The sequence below is a fragment of the Mauremys reevesii genome, linkage group 12 (assembly GCF_016161935.1).
Source record: "Mauremys reevesii isolate NIE-2019 linkage group 12, ASM1616193v1, whole genome shotgun sequence".
Taxonomy (NCBI): domain Eukaryota; kingdom Metazoa; phylum Chordata; order Testudines; family Geoemydidae; genus Mauremys; species Mauremys reevesii.
Genome location: NC_052634.1, coordinates 9,140,020 through 9,164,006, shown reverse-complemented (window position 1 = coordinate 9,164,006; position 23,987 = coordinate 9,140,020). Strand labels below are relative to the sequence as shown.

Sequence of the window (23,987 nt, the reverse complement as noted above, 5' to 3'; positions counted from 1 at the left end):
ATGTCCTTTACATACCAGGAGAAAAGTAGCTGGTCTCAGAGACTACAGGACTGACAAAGTTCATTACAAATAAATAAATAAATAGAGCCAATTTGGGTTATAGCCATGCAAGAGAAGGTGTGAAGAACTGGTGAAGAACTGCCTTCCCTTATTTGCATTCAATGAGCTTGTAAACTGACTATAAAAATAAACAAACAATGCTCTCAGTAAGAGCCCTTTACCAGTATCCAAGGGGAAGAAAATGTTTAATAACAAACTGGTGTACAGCTTAATCCTATGACAGCAGGTGTTTGGACCAGAAGAGCTGACAAGACCTTAAACAAGGCAATGTGACAGGCACTGCTGTATGTCTTGACTATGGGAAGGTGTAATACACACAGCGAGCATACGAGTGCATGAATAGATGAGATGAGCAAGTGTGATATAACCAGGTCGGGTGCAAGGATGTTTCGTGCCCTAGGCGAAACATCCACCTTGCGCCTCCCCTGCCCCTGAGCCCTGTGGCAGCTCTCCGCCCCGCCCTCCGCCCTAAGGCGACCCCCCGCGGCAGCTCCCCACCCCCCCTCCGCCCTGAGGCTCCCCACGGCAGCTCCCCTCTGCCCTGAGGCGCCTCCCCGCCGTCCCCCGTGGCAGCTCCCACTGGCCCCGGGAGCCGTACAGCAGCTCCCTGCCCCAGCTCACCTCTGCTCCGCCTCCTCAGGGGAGGAGGCGGAGCAGAGGTGAGCTGGAGTGGGGAGCGGTTCCCCTGCCGCGCCCCCCCTTACTTGCTGCAGGTGGCCCTCCCCGCGCCCCTCTGCCCCAGATCCCTTTGCCTAAATGCCAACAACGACCGGGGCGGCCGAAGATCCAGCCGCCGCAGTCGCCACCAAAGGACCCAAAATGCCACCCCCCACATGCTAGCACCCTAGGCGACCGCCTAGGTCGCCTAATGGGTTGCACCGGCCCTGGATGTAACAGTGCATTGGGGGAGGGAAATGTGTACTCCGTCTGCGACACACACAGAAGAGCAATATGCACAAGACTGTGCATGTGGAAGGATGCACAGAAGGGTAATGCATGAGCACATGCATTCAAGTGCGACTCCTGCAGGGTGTTAGTGCATGTAAGCGGAGGTGATGGAATCCAATAACACTTTCCATTTATACATCTTTTCATCTAAAGAACTCAAACACACCGTGTGCGCGTGTAGCTATAACAATGCCCTTCAGACAGTGCAAGACTGAGTACAGAATTATCTGTCTTTTTAGCTTGCCTTTCTCCATGGCAGTTTTATCCTACTGCTGACACTAGTCTCTTTTAAACTAAAACCCAACGATTCCAGCACACTGTGCACCACAAATTGGTTCCCATGATCAAGGTAATCAGGATTCAGTTAAGAACAGAGACAATACATAAGCTTGCTAAGAGCCCCCATCCACAACAGGAGTGGGATGAAATATATGGTCATAATTTATGTTAAGGGCACATTTATAAATGGTTCATAAAGGGTTTATTAAAACATCTATTAGTCATTTATTAATGGTTAACTATTATAGATGTTAGAGTACAACAGCTCAATAGGTTCCTTATAGTCATGGCTTAAAGCCCTCTATATCTTCCACTGACATGCTTATAACCAACTGTAACATGTCTCTAACATACTTATAACAGCTACTGGTCCATAGTCAATTATTAATCCTTTATATTTTATAAATGTAACCTTGGCATAAAGTGTGACCAAATATACACTAGGAAACATTCCCTGCAAATTAATCAGGTTTTGCATCCTTCCAAGTGCACTCAAGACTATGCATTTCCTGCTGCGGATGGTGGCATTTATTATAGTTATCAGCCTCTGATGGAGTTTCTTCAAGGCTCTTGCTAGTTGTATACTAGAGATGGAGACAAATGAAATGTAACAAATCATTTAATAAGTTCTGCCTCTTTTTTCTGTTTGATTAATGCATGATCTGCCTTATGGCAGCTTGCACAGACTACTTTCTACACAAAAAGAAGTAAATAAGTTCTTGGAGGATAGGTCCATCAATGGCTATTAGCCAAGATAGACAGGGATGGTGTTCCTAGTTGAGGGGTGGGCAAACTTTTTGGCCTGAGGGCCACATCTGGGTATGGAAATTATATGGTGGGCCATGAATGCTCACAAAATGGAGGTTGGGGTGGTTCTCCTGCTGGGGATGCGGGCTCTGGAGTGTGGCTGGGGAGGAGGGGCTTGGGGTGCAGGAGGGTGCTCCGGGCTGGGACCGAGGGATTTGGAGGGGTGGGAGGGGGATCAGGGCTGGGGAAGGGGATTGGGGCACCGGGGTGTGTGAGGGCTCCGGCTGGGAGGTGGCAGGCTCCAGGCAGCGCTTACCTCAAGCACCTCCCAGAAGCAGTGGCATGTCTCCCCTCTGGTTCCTATGCGGAGGTGCAGCCAGGCGGCTCTTCATGATGCCCCATCCTAAGCCGTCACCCCTGCAACTCTCATTGGCTGCAGCATGCAGAGCCCCCCGGCTGCCCCTACGCATAGGAGCTGGACAGGGGACATGCCACTGCTTCCCAGAGCTGCATGGAGCCATGGCACGCACAGAGCGTGGCAAGCCCCCGACTCTGCTCCCTGACAGGAGCTCAAGGGACTAATTAAAACATCTGACAGGCCAGACGCAGCCCACGGGCCATAGTTTGCGCACCCTGCCCTAGCCTCTGTTTGCCAGAAGCTGGGAATGGGCGACAGGGGATGGATCACTTGATGATTACCCGTTCTGTTCATTCCCTCTGGGGCACCTAGCATTGGCCACTGTCAGAAGACAGGATACTGCGCTAGATGGACCTTTGGTCTGACCCAGTATGGCCGTTCTTATGTTCTTAAATAATTTTTAGCTCTGTAGCTCATTAATGAGCAGCTCACTGTGGACATTTGAGCTTTGTGATTGATCATCCAAGTCACAGTATGTTTCTGTTCCTTGACTGGGTGTACAAAATCAGCTTCCTTTTTCCTTTATGAGGCCCTATGGACAGTAATTCTTTTTAAATGTATTTTTTCTAAGAATTATCCCCAGCATTTGCTTAAATGTCTCCATTTCCACAAATGTTCCCAACGGTTAGCTCGCTCGCAGGAACAGACAGTCTAAATGAATTTGTTTACAATATGAAGCGATATTCCTAGAAAATGCTTTTTGCAATATTTGCCTAGCTTATCTCACTGCTGCCATATGTACTTCCCCCAGTCTCCTCTTAGCTCACTGACCCACAGTAACTCCCTTCTCCCTGAGAACTGTGCTAACATCCTCTCTCCGTCCAGGACACTATCTAGCCACCATGAGTGTTGATAGCAGCACATGTTGCTCCTGGCATTGATGCTACGAGCTAAGGCAGGGATTCTCAAAGTTTTCCATAGTGAGGACCACCTCTTAATAGTGAGATTGTCCTGTGGACACCTCCCCTCCCAGTCACGATTATGCAGAATATCTCCCCTCCCTTCATGATCACAGCACGACCAGAGGCAGCTACTGCGAATGCTTACATGAAAATGTATTGGGAAAAGCATTTTCAGCTGCCTTTTAGTGAAAGTCAGCAGCTGGGCACAAGGAAAAGATCCAAACCTATGTGACCAGTCAGCTTCCCATTGACCACAGATGACACAGCCAGGGAACTGCTGCACTAAGGGATGCTCTGATCAGACAAGTAGCAGGATCTGAGGCATGAGGATTTCACGCAGGACTGGAATGAATCTGAACAGGGTGTCTCCCTGGCACCTGCGTGTTCTTTTAGGGATCATCCATTATGTGGTGTTCTGCATTAAAGACTGAGAAGGGCTTTGAGATCAACCGCTGAAAATGACTACCTAGAAGCTAGGTATTATTATTAATTGTACTTTCTTCCGGCGCTTATAAGCCAATTAAGGTCCCTTAATCCTACCTGACCTCTCGGCTCCTGGGAGTGGACTGAAATTAATAACTAATTCTAATGGTGGAGAAATTTGTATATTGATATAAGAAATCAATCTTGAAGAGAAAGCAGCATGTTCTTTCTATGGCTGGGCCAAAAATGAAACCACTCAACCACCAAATTCCTTGTTCTGAATTTTGCAGTGCAGGGAAGGAATAAATAGATAAGAATAAATAGACCCCAGACCTAAATCACTCCTGGGTTTGGCAAGACCAAATCCACAAGCCCCTGTTTTATCCTTCTGTATCTGTAAGAAATATGAGCAAAAAAAAGAATGAGAAACCATATATCTAAACTCTTGAAAACTTTGTTTTGTTTCAGTTAAAATGAGACACATATCTGAACAGCCTTTCTGTTTATATAGAGTATATAAAATATTAAAAAGTGGAGTAAATAATTTCACAAGAATCATTTACCTGCTGAATTTAGCCTCTCTCTCTTTTGGAAACATTAATAATCACAGGAGGTTAACATTACAGTCATGATTTCCTCTTATTAACTCCATGATTTTTATTTGTATTTATTTTGGGAAGTGTTTTGGGTTTTGTTTTGTTTGTTTTTTAATTTATGGGTTATTTGAAAATTGTTTGGTGAAAATATTTAGTACTTGATAGAACAAATATAAGATGAGTAGGTTAGCCATGATTAGTCACGAAAGTCACATGGATATTCTCCCTGCTCTGATTGGGTGACTGCAATTCTTATAATCAGGAGCAAGGTTTGAAGCATCCATGGAATCTCTGAGGGAGTGGAGGCTGTTCAGGGAGAAGAGAAAAAAAACATTTCATAAAAAAATTAGTCAAATTTTTTTCAGCTTTTTTCTTTCAGAATTTGAAATTTCATTAAAAATCTTCATCAAAATGTCAAAATTTGACATTTTTCTTGCTAGCCTTATAAACTGGTTAAAAACAGGAAAATTGTTGTTGACAGTTAATCTAAATTTCTTCCTGTTGTCGAAACACTGAAATTCAGAAAATTTCAACCAGCAGGTTTAGGGATTTCAGAATACATTAACCTATTTTTTTCTGGGCCATATAGGCCTTCACCAAAGGCATCATTCCTAGTAAAATTAGACTGTTGTAAATTTTATCTAGTAGGTGCAGTGTTTAAGTTTAGTCTCCTTTTGTCCCATTCATACAGAATAATGAATGTCTGCCCACATCCTTGCTTATTTAACTGCCTCTGTGTCAGGGTACTGGCATGAGGTTTGAGAACCCTGTTCACCTGCAGTGTTAAATCTTGTCATAAAATACAAGAAGATCATTGTTATTTACTCGTTTAATTTCTTGATTGCATCAGAGGCAAAAATGCAAAGCAACGGCATGCATCTCCACAGAACTAGCTATGAAACGGTGGTCAGATTGTTTTATGTCTTGTTCATTGCTTCTGAGCCCAGGCTCCAGTGAGAGGGATTGGCTAACTGATCGCCCTGCTGCATCAAGTGGTGTCCCATCCCATACTAAGCATAGCACTTCCAAGGCAAATACTTGAATCTCCAAGCTGAATATTTGTGCTCTGTGAGCAAAACTGCCAAAAAACAAGAAACACAAAAAAAAGGGACACAAGCACCAGGGAGGAGAGCTTGGTTTTTAAATTCAAGCAAAGAGATGGAGAAAGTGTTTTACAGCATTCAAGAGCGCTGCAAAATATGCTGTGTTAGGAGATACGCTGGTATATGAAAATGTAGCACATTCCATGTACACTCACATACATGTTCCATCATTATGTTGTGTAGCATGTTAACAGGGGGCCTATCATAAGGACACCTAACACTGTACATCAGAGCAGATGAGAAGAACCACCAAGCCCCTCCAAAAATACAAGCAGACCTTTTCCATCACAACCTTTTCTACAGTCCATGTTAATAGCTTTACTAGTCACTTGCTGTAACTTTGATGATCCGTATGCACAGCGTATAAGGCAACAGAACTCCACCAGGACACTTCCGAGCAAACAGTGTTACAGATTACCACCAAAACAAGCTATACTTTTCTCATGTTAAGAGACCAACCTGGCGAGTTATCTGCCTGGTGTCAGGACAATGGAGCAAATCCAATCCCTGGTGTCAAACCTGCTGACTGCAGCAGAGTTACACCAGGGCTGTATTTGGCCCATCCTGTTTTCAAATTTGGAAGAATTTGAAAGTAATGCTGAGTGTTTTACCTGGGTCTGCTCTGAAAGGCACTCATTCATTCAGACAGTCGGGGGAAGTCCTGTCAAAGCTGCAGATGTGAACTCCTCACGGCAGCATCCCCGAGTCAAATCCCGCTCTGCGAAGAGGAGAGGACCCCCATCCAGAGGAAGAGATGAGGTTTGGAGTGGCGAGGAGGGGGAAGCTTTGCTGCAGCCAGACACTGGATCCTGAGATTTAAGCTCAACCTGCCAGCTGGTGAATGGAAATGAGCTGCTCCACACTTCTGCTCTCACATACTGTAACACAGACCACTGCTCACTGCCAAGAACATACTCTGCCCGCACAAGAACTGTTCATTTTGTTAACCCTCAGCTGGCTGTTGGGCAGGAGCTCCGCTCTCTTAAGGACGTCTTCATTCCTCTGTGCTTCCCAGTGCATCCTCTCAGCGCAGCTCGCTGGAAATCTCGTCTCCCAGATGATGTGGGGGTTTTGTAATGTAACCTAAGAAAATAAAGAGAGTTTTTAAAGGAATCAGGCAAAGACTGGTGGTGGTTTGTTTTTTTTAAACAGCTCTGCTGTGCAAACTTATAGCAAAAGCTGATGGCATCTGAATGAGAGGCTATTATTTTAACAGTGCTGTTTAACAAAGCTGAATCATTTATATCTAGCACTCTGGGGTGCGGGTGGGAAGGAGGAGGTGGTTGAAGCCAGTTATGGAGTCATTCAGGTGTTTACAACATTTGCTTCATTTAACAGATTGGTTCGGGAAGGGTAGGGTTTTTCTTATTTGCTGCCAGAATGTACTAATTTGGGGGGGGGGGGTGTTTATTGCTTGCAAGTAATGAAAGGCTGGTGATAGATGATGGGTACACGAGAAGAGTGCTTAGATAGTACGGTGATGGGTGAAATACAGGAGCTAGGCAGGTACAGAGATAGAGCAGGTTAATGGGAGTTCTATTTTTTTCAGCATAAAGCCATCTCCTCACCTACAAACTGTGCATGCTTAGTGTCAGCAAAAACAAGCTCACATTCCTGCTATCCTGTCTTTCGTCCCCAATCACTCCATCTGTTTGTTTACCCGCCTGTTGCACCTTGCCTTAATTATAGATTGTGGGCTGTGATTTGCAAAAGCTTCCTGGGGGACCGGGACACCAGATTCACATTAATTTTAAATTGGTTGCATAATACTCCAGCCAATTTTGAAACTCTCAACAGTCTGGATCTGTCCTTTATCATAAGTCTGTACCGCACCTGGCTCAAGAGGGCTCCAGTCTGGTTGGGGTCATTAAGTGCCACTGCAACACTAATTATTGGTTTGGTCGGTGTTTGCCAACGATCATGGGTTTTTAGAGGCTTGATGCTGTTATTTGTTCCAGATAGATTTATAATGACAGATGTTCACTGATAACCTTCCTGTTACTCTGCCCTCAACCCAAACCCCACAACATCCCCTTCACGTCAGAACTGTGAGCTCAATGCTGAGAGAGGAACGAGGTTTACATCCTCATCCACAGCTTCCAGAAATCTCACTGGTGCCCACTTCCTAAGACGAAAAGGCTGACATCTGGCATCAGTGTGGTTATAATAAACCCAGCATAAAAAGAGCCGTTTATAAACCATATCTACAACTGCACACTCTCTCTGCTCTGATGCTGAGAAACAGGAACAGATTGTTTCCCATTCCTGTCTCCCACAGGTGAAGATCTTTGCCCATTTCCCATTTGAAGACTATTATTTGTAACCAACTTCTCAACCACATTTTTCAGCACAACCCTGCCACACTCAGGTATTGAAATATTAAATATTTTCCCACCACAGAGGGAATCAGTATCCTAGACTGATATTTTAATGAAATTTTGCTATGAGGTTTGCCCTCTATAAAATTCAAAATATTTAACTTACTAAGAATAAGACTGGGTCTGAGCATGAAGGCCGAAGGAGGACAGTCCAGTGATCAGGGCACTAATCTGGAGCTTGGGAAACCCGCGGTTCAAGTCCCTGCTCTACCACAGATTCCTTGTGTGACTTTGGCCAAGTCACTTAGGAAACTGAGGCACTGACAGGCTATATATTAAATAAGGACAACAGTGCTTGCCTATTTCTACCTCACAAGGGTGTTGTGAAGATAAAGCTATTACAGATTCTCCAGTAACGGGAGCCAGAGAAGTACCTAGGATGGATAGCTAGCTAGATAGGGCCTACTTGGAGGAAAATAAATCCCTGCTTGTGCCAGTATATCTCTTTTTATTATGTTAGAGCTGGCCTTTCCATCAGCTGATCTTCAGACAACACTGTGAAAGACATCATAAGACAAACAATGTACCCTGACAATTCCCATACAATTTTTAAGTGGAGCTCTGACAGTTCTTAAGCCACTAGGAACAGCAGATAAAATAGTCTAAAATATCCAATTCTTCTGTCTCTAATTAGTGTTTCTAGCATCTCCGCCATTACTGAAGTCAACCTACACATGTTTTCTCTAACTTCCAGAATCCTCTTTAGATTGTGCATTAAACATCTGTGATTCCTTAATTTTCTCTCCAATTTTTCATCATCAGAAAGTGTCATGTATGGCAGGAAATAGACTTTTTACTTCTCCTATATCCTACATCTGGGGTGTGATATACATGACATTGTCCCTATTAGCAAATGGCTGATTTAATATACACTGTGGGTTAGAGCTATAAATATATATATAACATCAATCAGAATTCATACATTGTAAATAGATTCCCCAAACGGTCACGCCCTTCCTATCAGATCTACTCATGAGAGTACAGTGTAAGATGAAAGCTAATGTCATCTCGTCCTTCACAGGATTAGAGCAGGGAGGCGTGGAGCCAGGACTCCTAGGTTCTCTTCCCAAGTCTGCCACTGAGTCGCTGTGAAATCCAGCCTTAGACAAGTGTCAACCTCTTTCTGTGATGTGTGTAGGCTACTACTTACTTAACTCAAAAAAGTTTTGCAACGTTTCCTTCATTAATAAATATTTGTAATTATTAATGAAGGAATTAAGCCAGGGCCGCCCAGAGGATTCAGGGGGCCTGGGGTCTTCGGTGGCAGAAGGCCCCCGCTTTGGCGGTAATTCAGCGGCGAGGGGTCCTTCCGCCCCAGAACAGAAGGACCCCCTGCCACTGAATTGCCGCTGAAGACCCAGAGTGGAAGATGCTCTGGGGGCCCGGGCCCTGCAAGAGTTTTCTGGGGCCCCTGGAACGAGTGAAGGACCCCACTCCAGGGGCCCCAAAAAACTCTCGTGGGAGTCCCTGTGGGGCCTGAGGCAAATTGCCCCACTTCCCCGCCCCCCCGGGCGGCCCTGCATTGAGCTCATTGTCTGAAAGACAGCCATGGAAAGGACAAAGCATCAATAGCATTATCCATTCTGTGTTGACTAGCAGTAGTACTTTGCCTGCACATGACACAACACTGAGATCACTGTGCCATTATTGCTTTCCTTCAGCCCCCTTTCCTTTGGCAAAAGGATGAGCAGCACTTTGCTGCCACACACTGCTATTCGCTGGATTTTCCCATATCAGTTTTCCCTACCTGAATGAGCTATAAGGGGAGTAAACATCTTCACAGACTCCAAAGTTCCCCAGAAATCAGTACCTGATTATTCTGTGTCTGCCGGGAAAGCACTAGCTTGCAACATGGGGTAAAAATAAAACCTAGCCAAGACTGAATTCACTATTTCTTCCCCAATCAGTGCACTCACCAGCAGCTCCTGTCTGCCCATAGGGCTGCTGGCATGGGAAGAGACAAGCTTTAAACATTAGTCTCTTCTTTCCTCTGCATTTACAGGGACACAGTTTACATAAAGCCATGCCCTGGTATTTTGGCCATAAGGTCTGATGATTTACTGTCACCTCTGAAATAAAAAGCTCCACACATTACCCCAGGAACATTTACTTTCAGAACCAAAGTGAGTGCACCACAAATTGACTACGGTCAGAGAAACGTTACTTCAGATGAGGCTGACATCAGGTAAAATATAAATAAATCTATTGCACTTCTTTAACAGCCCTCCTACCTCCTCTGTACTCTGTGTCCTTGAAACAAGCCTCCCCACATACAGCCATTCCCAATGGGAAGTCTCAGGGTACGTCCAATGAAAAAGTTCTGTATCCTGATAGAAAAGGGAACCGGGTGTATTTCACCTCTGAAAGGGCAGGAGGGTCACCTGTTCCTCATCTATGGTCTGCCCGGCCAATCAGAGTGTGCCATTACTGGGTGCAGAAGGGAGATAGCACTGTCTGGTGGCTGCAGCACCAGCCCGGAAGGGTGAGAAGTGGGCAAAGGCTAAAATGGGGATGAGAGATCTTCAGAGATCAACAGTGAAAAAATGATGGATATGGGGGTCTGTTCCTTCAAGAGGATCCCCCAATACCACAAATGTTCTTCCCCTCCCATCTCCTTTCACATTCACATAATCTTTCAGTGCAGAGTACTGCCCATATCACTGCACACAGATAACACGCGATGGGTGCATTATAAATACCTAGATACACCATAGGGGTCATGATTCCATTTGAGTCATACCAATGACTGGAGTTATACATACAGCTAAAGCTGTCAGGAGTGTTAAGTACACTTCCGTAGATGATGCTAATATGTTACCCATATCTTAGACAGTTGAAACCAGGGAGTGAATCCGCAGAGAAACAAAAACTGCCCTATTTAGAAATCAAGTTCATCAGGCATTACCTTAGGTTCCCAGGGCAGCACTCCTGACTTTGAAGCCATAGAATTGAAATGGGATGGATACAAGTATCTGAGCCAACAAAACTAAACATTGTTCACTGTGCCTGGTGGGAATGAGACAGTAACTTTCCTAGAATGGAGAGAGAGCATGAAAAAGACTTAACAAAGGGAAGTTCAATAGGAGCAGAGTGCGGATGCCCTAATGATAATACTTGCCATGAAACCGGAGACCATTTTTTGCTCATTTTCTCTTCTAATTCTCACATAGACATCCCCAAGAACAGAGGAGCTTGACAGATGTAGCCAGCAGGAGAATTTTACTTCCCACAGAAGAAAATTAGCAGAAAGTTAATCCATTCTTTGTGCAGCATGGGAATTTGATCTCAAAGCCCCATGAGGACACCGAGGGGGTTGCAGTAGAGGTACCGTTATCAAGGGAGAGAAAGGGTTGATGGAGCTCAGCTAGAAAGGAAGGTAATGCAGGTTGTGAAAGATAAATTGTCTAATCAATGCCTCCAAAAAAGGGTTGTTCACTAAGAATCTGCAACTCATTTTTGCCAGCAGATGTTCTATTTCTGATTCAAGAACAGTAGCTAGGAAGGTTCAAATGGGTAACAACACTATTTCCCAGGCAGGCAAAAAGCCAGCTATCACCATGCAAATTCTAATAGTTATATTTAGCAGTTCTACAGAGCTCTACATTTGCAAAGCACTAAGACAGTTCTCACAAAACCACTGAGGCAGATAAATATTATCCCAGTTTTATAGATGGGGCAAATCAAGGCACAGAGAGATTAGTGGCTTTCCCAAGGCCCTACACTGAATCAATGGCACAGCTGGAATTAGAATTCAAGGGTTCCTGGCTTCTAGTCCTTTGTTCATTTTATGCTGGATGTGCAGCCTCCTGCCATCATCCTGTGTTTTTGCTTCATTCACACACAATCCGTTAAAACCACGTGTTCATTTCTGTCCCAAACTGAGAAGAGAAAGCAGCTGGGAGCTATGCACTGTACAATGACATCTAAATCATTCACCACTGTAACCGGCTTTCTTCCAGCCAGGAATTCCTCTGTGGCTCATGCTTTACAATTCCAAGTGCCAAAATTAAATGGGAGGGATGGAGAGGAGGGGGTCCTTTTTCATTTATCCGTCTACAAGAAAGCCAGAAAATCCTGAAGGCAGATGCAGTTTGGCTTGTTCATCCCAATAGGAAATGCAGCAGGGCGTTCTCCTCCCCACCCCCCAGTAATTTGGAGGGGAAGCCTACCAATAAGGAATACCAACCGGGGGGTGGGGGGGGGAGAATGGGTTATTTTATAGCCAGCAAGAAACCCAAACCACACATAGCCACTTAGTCATTTTAAGTCATCTAGTCCACCCCTTTTGTTCCCCAAGTAGATAAGTAAATGCACTTATTCACATCTGAATATTGGTGACATCATAGCAGAATTTTCAGAAGTCTTCACAATCCATCACTAACTTCAAGCACTCAACAGCTGCCCTTCCACTGATCTGCCACGCACTACCCATCCACCTCCTTGCTGGCTGTCCCCTACTACTATGACTCTCCATACCACTCCTACTCAGAGCAGAACTTTGTGCCCATGCGACATCAGGGAGATGGTATGATATAACAGAATGCAGTAAATTCCCTTCATCCAGTCCTCCAGCCAATTTCTAGTCATCTGTACATCTGTACATGAAATTAGACGAAGGTTTCTAACCATCAGGGGAGTGCAATACTGGAACAGCCTACCGAGGGAAACAGTGGGGGCGAAGGACCTCCATGACTTTAAGATTAAGCTAGATAAGTTTATGGAGGAGATGGTATGATAGGATAACGGGTTTAGTCAATAGTCAATAGGTCAATAGTAAATAGTACAATGGGTCAATGGTATGATATAACCTTTTGCAGAGGGTTTGGCTGGAGAGTCTTGCCCGCATGCTCGGGGTTCAGCTGACCGCCATATTTGGGGTCGGGAAGGAATTTTCCTCCAGGGAAGATTGGCAATGGCCCTGGAGGTTTTTCGCCTTCCTCCGAAGCATGGGGCAGGGGTCGCTTGCTAAGGAGTGGGTGGATCGGCTTATGTGGCCTGCATCTTGCAGGAGGTCAGACTAGATGATCATAATGGTCCCTTCTGATCTTGAATTCTATGATTCTATGATTCTATGATTACAAATTTCCCACATAAGACCAATACCGAGTCCACCAATTGCTTTTAACAATTCTGCAGGCATATTCTCTACCCCTGCTGCTTTCCCAGGCTTCATTTTCTTAATAGCACACACCACTTCCTCTTGCAGGATTGATGGATCCAGCTTCATAATCTCTTTTCTGTCACCCTATATTATGAGCATAAGCACCGTAGGGGGCAGGGCCATTGCCTTCCTACTTTTTAAAACCCAGCTGGAAAGAAGTGCTCAGCAGCCTGGCTGGGCTGTCTGGCATTTGGGTCCTACATTGTATCATGAGGTGTGTTGTCAGATGGGCCCTTGCCTGCCAGTTACTGAAACCAAGGCAGTGGCTCCTCTCAGTACCAGGGCTAGCTGCATCCGGGAAGCAGGGATGGACCCCTGATCCAAAGATAAGGAGTGGGGTCAGGGGGGAGGGCAGGGGCTCTGGAAGGGTTGAGCTGGTGGTGAGGGAAGGTTCCCTTGAGGCTCCAGGCAGGTTGAGCTGCTGTGGAGAGTTGGGCCTCTCACTTTCACAGTCCTTCAGGCATCCATGAGCATGAGTCGCTTGGGTGAGGCATACAGACTGGCACAGTAATAGCATCGTCTTCAGTGAGGACTCTGCCATCATGATCTCTTATTATATTTGATTGCAACCCCCCTTCCTCTCCTTTTCTTGGATCCTGGATATATGCTGCGTATCCATCCGTCATCATGAAATGACCCCTACTCTTCCAATGCAGCTCTGAGAGTCCACACATTTCTATCTTATATCTTTCCACTTCTTTGGTTACAATGGCGAGCAGGAGCAGCGCTAGGGTTTCTGGCACCCTAGGCAGAATTCGGGGGGCGGCATTTTGTGCGCTCCCCATGGGGCGCACGGGAGCTTCCGGCTCCACTCCCGTTGCGCCACCAAAGAAGGACCCTCCGCCGAAATACCGCAGGCGACAGTGGCAGTCATTGAGTTGCTCAACTGCCTGCCGCTGTTTTCCGCGGCACGTCGGCAGAAGGTCCTTCTTCGGTGGCGTGACGGGAGCAGAACCGGAAGCTCCCGTGCACCCCATGGGGAGCGCACAAAATGCCGCCCCCTGAATCTTGGTGCCCTAGGAAGCGCCAGCCCTGATGGTGAGCTTCCCTTCTCCTCACATGCCATGTTCCTACTCTGATGATTTGTTTATGAAGGTTCAAGAGTGGCCTTTTCCTTCCACTCTTACACTCCCTGCTTTGAGCAGCCTAACTGTTCCTTTTTCATCTTCATTCTTTCTTCTATGTTTGAAACTGAAAGTAGGCAGACAGTTCGCAGCAGAAGGATCTATCTGATTAATTTTGCCTCTCTTCTAATTGCAAATTGTCTGAAAACAGCTTTTATGAATTCCTTCAATATTCATAACTACTCATCAAACATTTTTCATAAATAATTCATGGACTAAAATTCATTTGCAAGCAGCTCACCGGAAGGATTCCATGCTTGAAATTCAAAATTAGAGCTGTGGTAGTTAGTTTTAATTGGCTTCATAGACCGCATGACATTGTTTCTGTTCCCTGATTGGCTGTTTCTGGTGTGAATTGCTCACAATTACAACTTCAAAATTTGCTTTCAGTGAGCTACAGCATCCCACCATTGACATCCTACTTTCTTCAGTGTCAGCTTGTAAAGGAATGAGTCAAATACCTAATGAATAACCGAATACCAGAAACACGTCAGCTTCAATAATCTATAGCCCAAGAAGCAAACAGGAGAGAACCTGGAACTCAGCTGCAGAGAGAGAGTAATTCATCTGTGAAAATTTTCTTTATGCAAAGAAGACATGAAAAAAAATCACGCTCTGGGTCTCCCTCTGTTTAGTTGCTTCACTTCACTTTTCATGAGCAGCATGTTTCAGCTCTTTAACCCTACTGAGCTTCTTATAGAAAAGAGGTTTGTGGCCTAAATCTTTGATACAATGAAACTAGGCTCCAAGTATTACTGTGCACAGGCCTGGCATGACTGGGGGATTGGGAACAGACACCAAAGTTTTTCAGCTACAAGATGTCTCCCCCACCCCTCTTTATAATCTGACTTAGCTTGTTAGGAATCTAAAGTTCTTACCATACGAGGGCTGTTCATGGACCTTTCAGAAAGAAGCTGGTGGCCCATTCACAGTTGATAAGTCTCCCCACAGAACCTCGTTTGGCCTCTGACAATTTCAGTAAAGTGAAGCCAATGACTGAATAATCCACAGAGACTGAGGTACTCTCTCATCCCTTGGGACAGAACCTGAAGATCAGGCTGGATGCATATCTGTAAGGCAGAGTCAGGGCCGGCTCCAGGGGTTTTGCTGTCCCAAGCAGCCAAAAAAAAAAAAAAAAAAAAGCCACGATTGCTATCGTGATCTGCGGCAATTCAGCAGGAGGTCCTTCACTCCGAGCAGGAGCAAGGGACCCTCCGCCGAATTGCCACCGAATACCTGGACGTGCCGCCCCTCTCCGGAGTGACCACCCCAAGCATCTGCTTGCTAAGCTGGTGCCTGGAGCCGGCCCTGGGCAGAGTGTATAAGGGAAGATTCCATTGCCACTGTCCAGGCTGTAGCTGTGCCGTGGATAAGGAGGACCTCAACTCCCTGGGGTTGTCAATCTAGTACCTCCCATGAGCACTGAATTGACTTTAATTTTTTTTCTTAAATTGATACTACTGCTCAGACTTCAAAGGGAATCCAAGCTTTAATCCTATCTGATTCTCTTGATGGATTGTCACTTCCACCCAAATTGAATCAGTGGCACTTTTCCCTCCTGCAGTTTACAGACAACCTCAATCATTAGCAGAGCATTAGGACTAAGAGGTGAGGGAAATCATTTAACCTACCAAGAAACTGCATTAGCTGTTGCCTTTTTAAGAAACGGGCGCAACATGTTTCTATCTCAGGGTCCATCTCAGATTTAATGGTTTCCCTTTATTTATTTTCTTCTCATATTGGCATTTAGAGAAATCTGAGCAGCTACCACCTGGACCTGCAGCTCTCAGCCCTGGCCAAAGGTTTAATTTTAAAACATCGTTGCAGCTGAACAAAAACACAGGCCTATCTACCAAACAAGCTTGGATGTGCACAACCTCCAGTGCATCCCTTGGGCTAGTCTGGCCCTTTTTGATTACTGATACTTTCATGTGCTCATTAGTTCCAGACCTTCCCCTTTGAAACAGTTTGCATTTAAAATTATTTTGAAAGGGAACTGAGCATCCACATCTTTTAGAAAGCTTTCAAAATCTCAGCCTTAATGTCTGATGAAGTCGTGGATTTTCATCTACCATCAAACCCTGGAGTCAAATATGGACCATTCCATCTCCTATTGATCCATGAGGGTTAAAGAGGTCATCTTGGACTCAAGCTGAAAATATGAAATTCACTTAAAATACCTCCCACCTCTCCAAATCCCTGCAATGCCTACAAGAAAGCAGCCAAATCATAGAATCAGAGGACTGGAAGGGATCTTGAGAGGTCATCTACTAGTCCCCTGCACTCATGGCAGGACTAAGTATTATCTAGACAGACCATCCTGAAGGGTAGGTGGTTCAGCAATAAACGCGTTCTGGTTTTATTAAATTTTTAAATGGTGAATGATTTGGAACCATCATTAGCTTGTATTGGTCATTTTATTGTTTCTATTATGTTAGTGTTTAGGGTCCTTAATCAAGATCGGGACCCTGTGGTGTCAGGCACTGTACAAAGACACACTGACCGACAAACCATCCTGGCCCGCCAGTGGATTTCCCTGACAGGCCGCGTGCCAAAAGTTGCCAATCCCTGGTTTAAAATATCATCAAGTAATAAAAATAATTATTAGAGACAGGCCCAATTCCAATTCCTCTTTGAATGCTGGGGAACTCAGATCTGTATCTAATTTTTCAGCCAACTCCTACCTATATAACAGTCAGAACCGGAGGACTAAACAAACCTATGCTGTGTGTAAATTCTGATTCAGATACCAACTTGGTAGTTCATACCCCATCTCTAAAGAATACAATTAATATTCATTTATAAAATGCTGTGTGCATTGAGGGCACTGTATAAGTAGTGATGTTAATGTCAGGATGGAGTTAAGAGCTGTGCCCAGCTGGGTTAGAATTCAGGCCACCAGCCAAAAAGATGAAGCAGCCCACTGGAGATTTGCATTGAGAACGAAAAGTGATGGGGGAGGGGGGAGAAGTTTCTGAGCTTTGTGGCATTTTTGGTGTTCATTCCAAGGCAAAGAGGAACTTAAAGTTGATTGATGATGATGTTAGAGACAGATGGACAGGAGAAGACAATAATAAATACCACAAATAAAAGCTACTGAGGAAAATGTTGGCCTCGGGGCTTCTCTCAAAGATAAGGTGATTAATAATAAATGCAAAAGTAATATAGCTCTCTGGCTGATGTCATAACCACAGAGGCAGCCATTTACATTACAGCTCTAAGGGGGAAAAAAAAAAGAAGGGTCTTGAGCTTATTTTATTGCAATCATTTAACATGTTGCTGCACTCTGGTACAGGCCTAAGAGTCTCTTCCAAGACCAGACAGACTGTTTGAGTTCATGTCCACAGTGTCCCTGGCCTCCTAATGTTATGTGTTTCCATGCACAAAGAACAAACAGATATTCTCAGTCAGAATGACCTTTACTATAGATTAAGAGAATAACAAACTGAGTGAGGTCTCCACTAGAGAGGGGAGAAGGCAAGTACTGCTCCTCTCTAAGTGCTAAACGAACGCAAAACAGCCTCTACCTTCGTGTATCAAGCTTACATCACCATTCTGAGACATGAATAAGGGCAGTAAGTATGGTAGGGCCAAGGGTGCAGAGCACACTCAACTCTCAATGACTTCAGCAGAAGCTGAGGGTGCTCAGCAATTCTCATGATCAAGTTTCTAATGAGGGCACTGTCTGGAAATGCAGAGATTCCTAAAAACATGGATGGCTAACAAAATGGAAGCTAAAAACTACAGCTCATAAAAAAAATTGAATTTCTGTTCCATGGCAAATTCTGAGATTTTGAAATTTTGTTTCATCCTGAATCAGGACAAAGTCAAAATCTTGGAACTATTTGTGAAATACAATATTCTGAAATATTTCATTTTGACAAGCTCCAAATGTTTTGCTTCACCTTTATCATTTTGATTTAAATGCAGTAAAACTGAAACTATAAAGTCAAACAAAATGTTTTGATAATCTCCTATGGAAAATTTAACCAAAATCAATACATTCTTACAAAATGTTTTGAGAGTTCCGTCAGAAAATTTTCAACCAGCTCTACTAAAAATTTGCATGAACTGGAGCCACCCAAGTAGTGGCTTATGAGATGTCTCACTCAGACAATTTTCATTATACTTGAGCAGCTGTTATTTACTGAAAATTCATGGCCTATTTTTGGATGGGATTGGAGATCCTATCCAGTACAGAGTTTGGCACCCAAATAGCCTTCTCTGAAAATTAGACTCAATGGATTTAGACCTATATGCAAGTTTGGTCAGTGCAAAAGTTCACCTTTCTACTGACACAAAAGTAAATCAAGTTTGATTTCAGAAGCGTATAGAATAAAGGGAAGGAAATGGACATTAGATGCAGAACAAGAAAGTCTATTTCTGCTTGACTGGAGGAGTCAGCGGGAAGTTGATTATGAAGTGGTTTTCTCTTCATGTGCCCTGTTCCCAGGAACTTTGCACACAGGTGTATCACTGATCACCACTTCCCTTTCCCAAGAGTGTCAGCAGCTCAGCTATTCTGAAAGCAAACTGAGCCAAGAGGCCAATACAGCTGCAGCTCAGGGATCCCACTCAGCTCTGCTCTTAGACTGAGCAAGGCATGCATGCTCTCTTAGCAGAGCAGAGCCTAGGTTACTGCATACAGCCCTTTCCCTGATGTTGCTGACTCACATGAATAAGTCTGTGGCCATACATTTGTGTCAACTGCTGCACTGAAACTTCTAGTAAGAGCCAGATGTGACATCGAATTGAAAGTGAGATCCCTGCCTCTGATTTAGCTATCAGAACACAAGGGCTTCAAGGTTCAAAGTTGGTTCTGGGAGCTCTGACATATATATTTCATATGCGTAACACACGAAAACCAGTTTAAGGACTGGAGGAAAGTGTGAACGTTAGTGATGGGGTAAAGGGTCAGAGTTCAAGTTTGGAGGAGATTAAGTATTCAGTACCGTCAACATTCCTGAACGTTTCATCTGTTGCAGGGTGGGGAGGGGCATTTATCTGGTGGCAGGTGTGGGGAATCAGCTGACTGTACGGTGAGGTGACAAAGAATAAGGTAACCAACGGAATTGATTTCACTAAGAGAATAAATAGAGGATTAACTACTAGTCATAGTCTAACCATATTGTAGGGGAGGGTGAAATAGACAAAGGGTAGAGGAGTGGAAAAGATACAAAGGAAAAGCAGACAAACTTAGTAACAAAATTTTTATATATCAGAGTTAAAACGTAATAGGGGATAAGACATTCGGGAGGATAAAATATAGGCTGTTGTGCAAAGCTTATTATTAAGAAAAGTCTTCCATCTTTTTCTTTTTCACCTTTGTATTATCCACTTAGATCATAAACTCCTTGGGGCAGGGATCTGTAGTGCATTTACTTCTGGGCATTGAATCAACATTCTATAATAAATACTAATAGGGTGTCTCTGAAGTTTACACAAATTCTCTGGAGTTTGTAAGTCTTTGAAAATTGGGCTGCAAATCTTGCAAGATTTCTGGTGCTTCCAAGTTCTGGAAATAAGCTAACAACAGAGGCTCTTGAGGTATTTCAGCACAATGATGGATTTGAGCTGTTAAGTCTGGAACTAAAATGAACTTCAAAGTTCAGGGGTGTTCAGATCAGGATACATTTCTAATTCTGGCACTTCTAGTTCCGATATTGACTAGAGATCAGAATGGGGTGGTTGGTAGTGAGGGAACTTAGCCAAATAGGTCACCTTAAGAAAATGGGGAGGCAAGGGAAAGGCAGAAGGCTAATTGACTGGCCTTGGTTCTAACAATAAAAGGTAAAAACTGGAACCTAACAGCATAAAACAAATATTACAGCTGAGATTTTCAAAGCCACCAAATGACCAGATGCCCAAATCGCATTAACATTTGTGGCAGTTGAGCATCTAAGCCTATATTGTTTGGCCCCAATACTGGTAATAACAATAATTTTATTAATTGTCTCATTCATTGCATTATTTTTTTTCTAAGCACAATTTAAAGAAAACATTTAAAAAGAAGATGAAGGTCTATGTGTATGTGTGCACAGAGAATGAACAGATGGGAAGAAGGATTCTTTATGAACTGGAGAGCTGATCCTTTGTAAAAATCTGTCCCTTTTGGGTTTCATACAGTTAGAACTACATTCATCTGCCGTAGAGTCACCCTGCAGATCTAATACAGACTTCAGCTCCACACAGCATGGGTGCTCAAGACATGTCCAATTACCCCTGTTAAGCTCATTGCTAACCGTGAGCATAAAAGAACGGACTGAACCTAAAATAGCAAGGGCATGCTCCCTGAGCTCTGAATTCCACTGACGAAGGATGTGGCTCACACGGATTGCATCTACAGAACTTTTAACTGGAGCAAATTTAGGGAGTTGGCATTTGCTCTAGAAGTTTGGTGTTGGTAAGGAGACTGGTTTTAAAGGCTGTGTCTTCACTGGAAAAAAAAAAGATGCATTTCTCAGTGTAAAGTCCTAGTATAGATGAAGCACAGGTAGCCTTTACATTGATGTAGCTAGTCCAGGGAAACGTTAGATGGGGTGGGGGTAATAGCATTGGCCTAGCTATAGCAAAGTAAAGACTACCCGTGCCTTGTCTCTGCTAGGATTTACATTGAAATAGCTAACTCTGGGTAAAAACACACCATTTTATATAGTAGCGAACACAGAGACATAGAGCACTGAGGGCATGATTCAATAGCTTTTTAAAAGGTATATTATGAAGAAAAGGAGAAATTGCTAATTGAAAATTAGTTCAAATTATGAATTCCTAGTGCTCTATACTAACAAGACAGAAAGATCTCAACAACCCATGAGGGATCACTACATAGCCAAAGGAGAGAAAGAGAAGGTGCAGCTGTCTTACCGTGAAATGTGAATTACAGAGGTAGGCAGAAAATGGTAATTATCTTCCACAAAACAAAAAAACAAACATTTTTTCCTAAATTTATCAGATTTGGGAGTTGTTTTGTTGAAAAACAGAAAAAAATCTTCAACATTTTGTAATTTTTTTAAAAAGGCCATTTTTCATATGAAAAATTTCAACTAACTCAGTTATTAGTATCTTAGCATGTACATAAGGTTAGGTTATACACTCTAGATAGGTCATCGGGGTACAGTGCTTTTTTTTTTTTTAAACCAATATAGTTATACTAGCACAATCTTTAGTATGGATACAATTATACCAGTTAAAAGATGGTTCTGTCAGTCCAGCAGTATTTCCCTTCCCTTAGGTGAATAAACTATACCACTATAAAACATCTTTATACTAGTATAACTGCATCCATACTGCTATAGTTAAAGCAGTACAGCTTTTGTGTGTAGACAATGCAGTGCTTAATTTGTAATGAAAGAGGTGCCAGGGCTCAAGCAATTTTTTACATTCATAACTGATGCAGCAAGTCCAAAGGCGCCGGGGCTATGAACTGCCAAGCTCTTGCACAAATTAAGCTCAGTAGACATAGTCTTTGGGTGGAATTAACAGAAAGACCATGCGAGCAGGGGTCTGCTTCCATACAGCTCATTGCTGCATCAGGGCCTGTGAATATGATTAATTGAAATCACAGCCCATCGTCTGTGGGTAGACTTGGTAGAAATGCCATTTTGGGAGCTAGGACCCAGTTGCTCTTGGCCCTGGTCTACATTACAGGGTTAGGTCAAATTTAGCCGCATTAGACTGATTTTAATATGAATGCATCCACACAACCAACCCCATTCCGTCGACTTAAAGGGCTCTTAAAATCAACTTCTGTACTCCTCCCAGCAGCACCAAAATCAACCTTGTTGGGTCGAATTTGGGGTAGTGTGGACGCAAATCGACGGTATTGGACTCCGGGAGCTAACCAAGAGTGCTTCATTGTTACCGCTCTGGACAGCACTTAGAACTCTGATGCACTAACCAGGTGCACAGGAAAAGCCCCGGGAACTTTTGAATTTTATTTCCTGTTTGGTCAGCAGCACCTAGCAGCACAGGTTACCATGCAGTCGCCCCAGAATCATAGAGTCTAGAATGTTTCTACGCACCCCCCTATCATCTCCGTCCCAGGTTATCACAGATTAGAAGGTGAGAAAAATGCACTCGTGATGACATGTTTTCCAAGCTCATGCAGTCCACCTGCACTGATAAGGCACAGCTTAATGCATGGAGGCATTCAGTGGCAGAGGCCAGGAAAGAATTAGATGAATGTGAAGAGCGGAGGCAGGATGCGATGATGAGGCTAATGGGGGAGCCAACTTAGATATGATGAAGCACCGGTTGGAGCTCAAACCTCATGCCCCCGCCCCAACTTCCTGCCCTAAGCCCTCTGCCTGTACCTCGCACCTCCTGCACCCAACTCCTGCCCCCTTTCTGCACTCCTGTGCATTCCAACCACCTGCCCTGAGCTCCCTGCTGCACCCTGCACCCCGTGCACCCCAACTCCCTGCCCTGAGCCCCATCCTGCACTCTATCATCTCCGTCCCAGGTTATCACAGATTAGAAGGTGAGAAAAATGCACTCGTGATGACATGTTTTCCAAGCTCATGCAGTCCACCTGCACTGATAAGGCACAGCTTAATGCGTGGAGGCATTCAGTGGCAGAGGCCAGGAAAGAATTAGGTGAATGTGAAGAGCGGAGGCAGGATGCGATGATGAGGCTAATGGGGGAGCAAACAGATATGATGAAGCATCTGTTGGGGGAGCAAACAGACACGATGAAGCGTCTGTTGGAGCTGCAGGAAATCCAACAAGAGCACAGACTCCCGCTGCATCCTCTGTATAACCGCCTACCCTCCTCCCCATGTTCCATAGCCTCCTCATCCAGATGCCCAAGAACGCCGGGGGGGAGGGGAGACTCCGGGCACCCAGCCACTCCACTCCAGAGGATGACCAAAGTAACAGAAGGCTGTCATTCAAACAGTTTGATTTTTAGTGTGGCTACAATAAGCAATGTGGCCTTGTCCTTCCCTCCTCCCCCACCCCACCTGGGCTACCTTGTCCATTATCTCATTTTTTTTAATTAATAAAGAAAGAATGTGTGGTTTCAAAACAATAGTTACTTTATTTCGAAGGGGGGAGGGTGGTTGGCTTAGAGGGAATTAAAATCAACAAAGGGGGCGGGTTTGCATCAAAGAGAAACACATACAACTGTCACACTGAAGCCTGGCCAGTCATGAACCTGGTTTTCAAAGCCTCTCTGATGTGCAGCGAGCCTTGCTGTGCTCTTTTAATTGCCCTGGTGTCTGGCTGCTCAAAATTGGATGCCAGGAGATTTGCCTCAACCTCCCACCCCGCCATAAACATCTCCCCGTTACTCTCACAGATATTATGGAGCACACAGCAAGCAGCAATAACAATGGGAATGTTGGTTGCGCTGAGGTCTGACCTAGTCAGCAAACATCACCAGTGAGCTTTTAAACGTTCAAAGGCACATTCTACCACCATTCTGCACTTGCTCAGCCTATAGTTGAACTGCTCCTTACTACTGTCCAGGCTTCATGAGCCATGGGAGCAAGGGGTAGGCTGGGGTAGGTGCAACCATGCGGTGCTGCCGGCTGGGAGAGCAGCCTGAGGCAGAAGGCTCCAGCTCACACGATATTCCAGGCAGGACTGAATCTCCATGAGACGAAACTTAAAGAAGAGAATGACCTCGAGTCTCTGGCTCCCATTCAGTGCTCTAGGAGGGGGATAGTCATATCTGTCCAGGCGCCCCTGATCGACCTCATCGAGGTCTGCCAGGAGCACCCAGGAGACATACAACGGCTATCAGTCCTACTGCACCATCTTCCACGAAGGCAAGAAGCTTCTGCTGTGTAGCAATGCTGTACCGCATCTGCCAGCTGCACCCAGGAGACATATGGTGATGGTGAGCT

General features: G+C 44.5%; 1 protein-coding gene across 1 annotated transcript in view; it reads right to left on the bottom strand.

The window, feature by feature from the left end:
- GRAMD1B (GRAM domain containing 1B) overlaps positions 1 to 23,987 on the bottom strand; it is a 284,969-nt gene that overhangs the window by 206,751 nt on the left and 54,231 nt on the right. Inside the window, exon 4 of the mRNA XM_039496098.1 lies at positions 6,088 to 6,559. The gene's annotated coding sequence lies outside the window, so the exon portion shown is untranslated. The remainder of the gene's footprint in view (positions 1 to 6,087; positions 6,560 to 23,987) is intronic.